The sequence below is a fragment of the Mytilus edulis genome, chromosome 14 (genome assembly GCF_963676685.1).
Source record: "Mytilus edulis chromosome 14, xbMytEdul2.2, whole genome shotgun sequence".
Taxonomy (NCBI): Eukaryota; Metazoa; Mollusca; class Bivalvia; order Mytilida; family Mytilidae; genus Mytilus; species Mytilus edulis.
In genome coordinates, this window is record NC_092357.1 from 23,720,240 (window position 1) to 23,728,611 (window position 8,372).

An 8,372-nucleotide genomic window follows, 5' to 3' on the forward strand; every position below is an offset into this window, starting at 1 on the left:
GCTCAACATATTATGTTGGAATTGATGAGCCTACATATTGTTCACATAGTGATGAAAATGATGACAGTCAAAAGACAATTTCAACATTTAGGTGTTGACATGAATATCAATGATATGGTCATTTTTATAAATTTCCTGTTTACAAAACTTTAAATTTTACGAAAAACTAAGAATTTTCTTATCCCAGGCATAGATTACCTGAGCCGTATTTGGCACAACATTTTGGAATTTTGGATCCTCAATGCTCTTTAACTTTGTATTTGTTTGACTTTATAAATATTTTGATCTGAGCATCACTGATGAGTCTTATGTAGACGAAACGCGCGTCTGGCGTACTAAATTATAATCCTGTACCTATGATAACTATATATATTTAACTAACCATTTTCTTTCCAAACTATACTATTTAGACCTTAAATAGGGATATCAGTCAATTCAGACCATAAATCGGTATGCTTTTTTTCTGTTTCCGTTAAAAAAAAAACATGTTCATTCGTCTCCAATCAGTTTCCATTGACTAATTTTGTTTTCGGCCCGAATCATTTACCGAAATGCGTTTTGTTTATGTGCTCACTTGTTTGTCGTTCCAATGTTTAAAATAATTTATCTTGTTTAACTGAACATACTGAATACGCTCTTAAATTTTTGGCAAATCATTTAATTCAAAGACCAAAATAAAGCTTGAGTGATTACGGAATCAAATAAGGGTTTTTTTTTTTTTTTATATTTAAAGACTAATATGCAACATGCAACATTTATGAGCTTGTTTTGTAAAAAAAAAAATGATTGTAAGATTAATATTAATAGCATTTTTTTTTTTATATCAAATTTAATTTTATAAATGCATTGAAATAAATATTATTTTACTTTTGTCCAAATAGGGAACATAATTTTTGCAATTATTTAGGTGGAAACAATTATTTTATTATACTTCACGTTAAAATGCCATATTTTGATTGACTGATAAGAGGGTGTTAATTTACTCTATCACATAGCTGAGAGGGGACCAATTTTTTGAATGTTACCTTCTCGTCTAGACCAATCAAAACCGATAGTTTAAAGGACAATGCATTGACTATACATCAAGTCATTAAATACAATGCTAAAAATCTTCGTTTTGGCTCAGATTTTATTATTGGACTGTTAAAATAAAAAATAAAACATCTTGAATAGCTTTTGTTATTTTTTTTAACACCCGTAACGTTGTTATGTACGTGACGTCATAGAAAATACTTTAAAATAAAATTAATCTGTAAAATACTATAATGATAGGACATTCAGTATAATAAATTAAATAACACATAGCTGAGAGGGTCATATAGCAGATTGGTACCCCTCGAAAAAGCATTGTCAACCTTGTCTTCGCCGCGGTTGACAATGTTTTCTCGGGGTAACAATCTGCACTCCCTCTCATCTATGTGTTATTTATATGATATTCCTCGTCCGTTTCTCCTATCGCCAACAACTTCCGGTTCAGTTTGTGTAGTTGTTACAGTTGTCATGGTTGTTGGTGTGATAATTGATGAATTTATAGTATTTGTAGTTGTAGTTTTAGTTGTAGTTGTAGTTGTAGTTGTAGTTGTAGTTGTAGTCGTTTTCATCATCATTTTAATCATCATCGGCATCATGAGTGTCACCATTACAAGTATTGTCATTGTCATTAGTGGCGTAGTTTGAGATGTACCTACAATACCAGAAACAAAAAGATTGAATATATATATATATATATATATATATATATAAATTATATGGCCTTCCAAATAGCGTTTCGATCCCTAACATCACTGAAGAGACATATATTGTCGAAATGTAGATCTGGTGTATAATATATATATTGACACCTTTTGTTTGTGGCATAACATCTGGGCCACAAGTTTATTGTTTTTTGTTTAGTATTAAATTTATATTATGATCCATTTTGTTACATCTCGTGATCAATTTTAAATAATCGCCAATGGCAGTCAGCAGGGTTAAAGAACGTCAGTTGTTCAACCTGTTAGTCAAATGCGTTTTGTTTGAATATACTTTTTCACTGTTTTGGTCTTTTGGAAAATGTTGTTTGTGCTGTATTCAGACCCTTCTACAACGCAATTTGTTTTACATGATTACGTATAAAAATTGCGGTTTTTATCCAACGCATTCATAGGTTTAACCGTAGTTTTCAATACAGACTATTTAATCAGCCGTGAAGATCTTAATCAATGATATTGCATAGAACAAAACTGTTCATGTAGTTTTGCAGTTCATAATTTTAGATATTGTTTTTAATTTTGTGAGTCGAGATTTGTATATTTAACTTTTAAAAAGAACATATAGAAAATCTGCTCTTCAAAATTATTGGAACTGATTTTTTGTAATTGATACAGGTTAATATTTCGATTAGAACGTATTTTTGAATTGTTACGGTTTTAAAAACATATACGTTAAATATTAAGATGAAAGTTATTTTAATAAAATTTGAAAAGAAAAATTACAAAATCTGATATTTAAATAATTGAAACTAATTGTTTGCCATTGATACAAGTTAATGTTTCGATTCCATGTATTTGATTTGTTACGATATTAAAAAAATATGCGTAAATATATAAAGATGAAACAAAATAAAAAAATATGTACGAATGAAGAAATATTTATCCACACGAATTCACTTCATGACGTTGCTGAATTTATATATAATCGGTGTTTAAATCTTATAAATCGACTAAAAAGATATAAACTAAGGGGGTAAAACATGAAGGAATCGCATGAACGTAGGAATTGATTTTTTTTAATAACTTTTGCATTTTTAAGCAAAATATATAAGTTGAAATGCTTTTCAACTTTGTTGTGTTTGACTTTTTAGCTATTTTGATCTGAGCGTCACGTATCAGTATTATGTAAACGAAACGCGCGTCTAGCGTATTAAATTATAAACCTTGACTTTGGTATGAATGACAACCGGCCTCAAATGGGAAGACTCAATAAGCGTTCACCAGTTTTATTTACAATTAACGTCGTGCCAATTAAAGTTGACGAGCAGTTGTTAAATTAAAAATAGAGACGGAAAATGTGTCAAATGGACAACAACCCGACCAATGAGCTGAAAACAGCTCAAGGCAAACAATTGGTTAAGGGAGTTCGCTTCTTAGTTTCAAAGTAATTAACTTTTTGAAACACTAGTTTATATTGATAGGGAGTTAATAAAGGACTTCAAAGAGCAAAAAAAATATATAGGTCACCGTGCTCGTTTTCGATACATTAGCCATTGAAATTTTGGTGGGAACATTTTCTCTTTTGACTTTTCATAGCTTTATCATTGACAAGTTAAAGTCCTAAAAAACTATTAAAAAGTACTTAGAATTTTAAAAGACTTTAACAGACAGCTTATCATTACACATGTGAAAGAATTATAAAAAGAAAAATGGGGGTCACCCGGCAAATTTTTTAAAAGTATTCAAATAGATAAAACCAGAGGATTCCGAAAATCTTACTAAAATTCCAAAACATGACAATCCAGCTTCCTTAACACAGCGATAAATTCAAGCACCTAAATATAGTCTTCAGCTAGCCCAAAAAGAAAATGTTATGACCGTAGTTTTGACATTTTTGACCTATTATGCCTGGTTGTTGTGTTCACACATCTTTGTCATTATAATTGACTTTTTGTGACTCTCCTACAAGTGAGAGGTTAAGCTAGCCACAACACCACTTTTTATTCCTCATGTTTTTCATGAGAAAACGCCTGTACCGATTCAGGAATATCACAGTTTTTATTCATTCCATTTTGTTTTACCATTTGAAAATGGTCTTTCCGTTTTGAATTATCCTCTGAGGTCGATATTCTTTGTTAATAGAGACCAGAGGCGCAGATATGCCTTCGTGGCAACGTGGTTTGTGAGATCCCAACCCTCCTCAATACCTCTTACGAAATGCAGAATAAAAACACACATAAATACACTCAGTAAATCATAGTTTAATAAAAGTACGTCAAGTAAATTTGATAAACTTGGAAATAAATATGTTTTTAACGCTCAATAATTGATGATTATCTATAAGTGGAGTCAGAAGCATTACATATGTATTCATATCAAACAAAGTATTAATAAGATTGTTTTATTTCCTGAGGCAAAAAAAAATGTAGACAATTTAAACATGTTAAAATAACGATAGACCGTTCTTTAGTTTGGTAATGAATAAATTTTACATATTTAGAAATAGTTCAACATCTTCTTATGTAAATGCAACGTCGTTAACACCCTTGTACGTTTAAAGTAAATAAAAAAGGAGCACTATCATTAAGCTACCAAGCAAACGGTTTTTTTTTCTTTGAAGAAATTGTTATTTGGGTTATATTTTTTGTTGTCTTAGTATTGCTTGCAGTTCAGATGATGAGTTTTCAGCTAAATCATAATTAAAATGTTTAGACGCCTTTAATTTTCTTAGAAACAAATTATATGTCATTCCCTCTTTCATGTCTTTACTCACTGGTCCATAAAAATTGCGGATTTGCATGAATTCTTATTAAATGAATAAATAATGGCGTCAAGATAATTAACAAGACTGGCAATTTCTCTTCGGTAATTTCCAGCAATTAAGCGATTCATAAGTCAATTTCAGAAGCAATCATCAAAAATGTAAAACAATTTTGTGAAACTTGTTTCGAAATCGGTTTGTAATCGGTTGAGTTAGTCGGAGAATTAATTGTAGTTAGAAATTTCACATATATTTTACAGATTGCGTTGTGCTTAATCATTATGCCAATCGCCAATGAAAATAGTGGCATGACTTAATACAAACCAAAGGATAATCCTAGTAGAAATCCCAGAAAATTTCCCGAAAATCCATCACTTGAATCTCCAGTTGTCGTTAAAGATAATAGAATAGGACGTCTTGACACTTCCTGGTTTGTGGGAATTACATTGCGTCCGATGTTTCCAAATACGGAAGAGGAGGTGTACACGGCCAGAATTATGAGTAAAATATGACTAAGCTGACATATGTTTCTCTGAAAATAGTTGAAAAGTAATTAAACTACCAGTCTAAATAAGAATACATATAATGTATTCATTAGCCCCTAGTTTGGTGAGTTAATCACTTTACATACCTGCCTCATAAAGAAATTGGATTTTGACAATCCACGTTGAAACTCAAAATATAACCCCAATCTCAGTAGAATACCCAGTTAAAATGTTAACAAAAGAAATGGAACTCTTTGTGAGTGAAGGTAAAAATGACAAATTAATGTTACTTTTTATGGGTTTGGATAATTTAAAACATTATTCATATCGTATACGTGTCATATGAACTACAAAATTATTCATTTTGTGAAAGACATTTTTTGTATCTGTAAATTATTTGTATTTACCTGTGTACATTATTGTATTTTGTTCAAGGTAGTAGTTGTCCTTTTAAAATTGTTTAATATATCATTCCTTATTTTATTGTTTTAGTATTAACATCACTGCGTCATAAATTTCTATGTTGTGACGTTGCCTTATTGTTTCAAGTAAGGGTGAAGGTTGGTACTTATTAACAGGTTAAAAGCCGCTGCATGTATTTACACCTGTCCTAAGTCCGGAACTTGTTGTTCAGTGGTTGACCTTTGTTGATGTGGTGCATAAGTGTTTCTCGTTTTTTTGGTTTTTTATATAGATTAGACGATTGGTTTTCTCGTTTGAATGGTTTTACACTAGTAATTTTTTAGGCCCTTTATAGCTCTCTGTTTGGAATGAGCCACGACTCCCTGTTGAAGATCGTACTGTTACCTTTAATGGTTTACTTTTACAAATTTTGACATGGATGGAGATTTGTCTCATTGGCACTCATGCCACATCTTCGCAAATCGCTTTACTTCAATTATCATATTGAGCTTCTGGATTTTGTAAACGTTTAAACTATAGACAATTATTCATGAAACAGTCGATTTTGGAAGGTTCAAAATACAAGTGAATCTGTTAAGTGCAAATGCATATATACAACCGTAAACTATACACAAAAGGATGACAGTTGTCATCTGGTTGGGGCCTTTCTGTTTTGGGTTTTCCTCCGAGTTCAGTATCTTGTGATTTTACTTTTTATAGCAGAAGGACGGACATTCAAACTCATAAATCGAAAACAAATGACTCCGTGATGACTAAAAAACTAAAATGACTAATAGACAAACAATAGTACACAAAACACAACATACTAAACACTGAGCAAAACACCAACACAACCAAAAACTGGAGGTGATCTCATATGTTTTAGAGGAATATGTTGATACTGCTTCACACGTGTCACCAGTAGTATTGCTCGTCTTAATACAAACCCGGTAACAAGTCTATTTCGTTTTATTTTCGTACAGGTGACCAAAGTAAATTAAAGTCATTACAGAAATAGTCTTTACTATGAGAAAAATGCATGATTTCAATTGTCACCTTCTAATAACAAACACAATAGATTATAGTCTGGATGATGTTCAAGCGTAAATGGGTAAGTGCTTTAGATTGATTTTAAATTGTTCAGTTACACTAGTTAAAATCAATCTTTAAAAATCATTTGCATCGTCGTCTTTTTGAAGTGGTGAACACAAATGGCCACTGTTTATATTCTAGCATAGCAACGTAAATTGGGGTTATCGGTCATGCAGTGGACCGTTTAAACAGATTCTTCCCGAAATTTCCTTTCAGGCCCGTTCATACATGCAACAACGGTATGTTGAATACATATATTCCAAAATACTAGCATTTTGTATGACGATGTTCTCGGTGTTGCTTTAAGGGACAATATTAGACCAAATGTTTTATATGGCAAGTTATCAACATATATCCAATTGCAATGAGTAAACATCTCTTATGGAGCAAGAACTATTTGCTCTGTCATTTCTCCCGATATTTTTTTTACTTAATCTTTAGTTGTCTGATTTGTTTGATTTCTTGATTTTTTAAGTTTAATCTTTTTTATTTCCTGGTCATGGTCCAAATTTGTATTGCAATGTATATTCGTTTTGAATTAATTGTTGTGGGTGCAAAGACGTTTCAATTGTTGAAACAATTTTCAACTTATCACAAAAATTGATATAAAGATAGGAATACATCTGGGTGTGTTAAAGTATTCCATATCTGTGTCAAATCAATTACATAAAATGTATCTATACAGCTGTGCATGTACCCAAGGGCATGCATAAAGCTACTTAAATTTATATTTGTTCCGAAATGATGGATTTATCTACATGTCCAACGACAAATAAGTACAACGATTGGATGTCTTAACTCAAGAGGCTTTATGCATACGAACCAAGGCTTTTAGAAAAAAAAAAATAAAAAAATAAAAAATTGTCTCTAAAGCGCTTTGGACAGTTAAAAGTTAAAATTTATAAAAGAATACCACACGCGGAGGATTTTCAAAACGGAAAATCCACATTGCAAAATTAAAAGCTGAAACAATCAAACGAATGGAAAGCAACTCTGATGCATGTGCTTGGTAGAGGTATTCCCTCTGACTTGAATGACAGTCGCATAAAATTTCATTATACTGCCAACGGTGTGTGAGCAAAACAATATGTAAAAATGCGGCATTGTACATATTGTATATATATATATATATAACAGAACGTTATACTTTATTGCTGAATCAAACATAATTTGATATTTTTAAATATGGCCAACGAGAAAACCATGATTTTTTTCTGTGTTCTTATCCTATTTCCAGAAAGTATATTTGGCACATTTGTATCATTCAACAGGAAAATAAAAAGAGCAAATGATTATTAACGCACAATCTCAATTGAATGGGCCACATAAAACAGATAAACTATTGAATGTTCAACAGAAAACGGATAAACTTGTATCATAAACAAATATTCAACGACAAGACAATTACAATGCTATGTGTGTGGGTGTGTGGTGCCTGTCTTTTGTTTCTAAACGGATATACAATTGAATGGGCGACAGAAAACGTATAAACTCGTAGCATAAACACATATTTAACGAAAAGACAATTATTGTGCTATTTTTGTTGGGTTTGTGGTACCTTGCTTTAGTTTCTAAGTAAAAAGCGAACTTATAAAACATTACTTAGAAACTAAAGACAAGACACTACAAACCCAACAAAAATAGCATTACAATTGTACGATGTACACATTAGAATAGAAGCATTACATTCCTTATAAATGATTCAATATATTATATATAGCATTACGATCATATGAAATATATTAGTAAACGTAGCCTACCATTGTTTTATCCCAGTAAGCATACAGAGCAAACTTCTATGCTTTCATCTCCACGTATCTACTTTTACATGTCGACATATAGAGTTCGTTGACTTCAGAACCAGGATATGCATAAGACTGAACATGCAGTATATCCATATTATATAATTTAGATATTACTAGTATAGAGGGTACTAATCAG

The 8,372-nt window shown here is 31.3% G+C and overlaps 1 long non-coding RNA gene across 1 annotated transcript; it reads right to left on the bottom strand.

The window, feature by feature from the left end:
• Nucleotides 1-1,113: 1,113 nt before the first annotated feature.
• Nucleotides 1,114-8,372, bottom strand: LOC139502827 (uncharacterized). The gene is made up of 3 exons (XR_011658953.1): nt 8,192-8,372; nt 4,777-4,984; nt 1,114-1,684 (listed from the first exon to the last, which is right to left on the bottom strand). It is a non-coding gene; the product is annotated as an uncharacterized lncRNA (long non-coding RNA).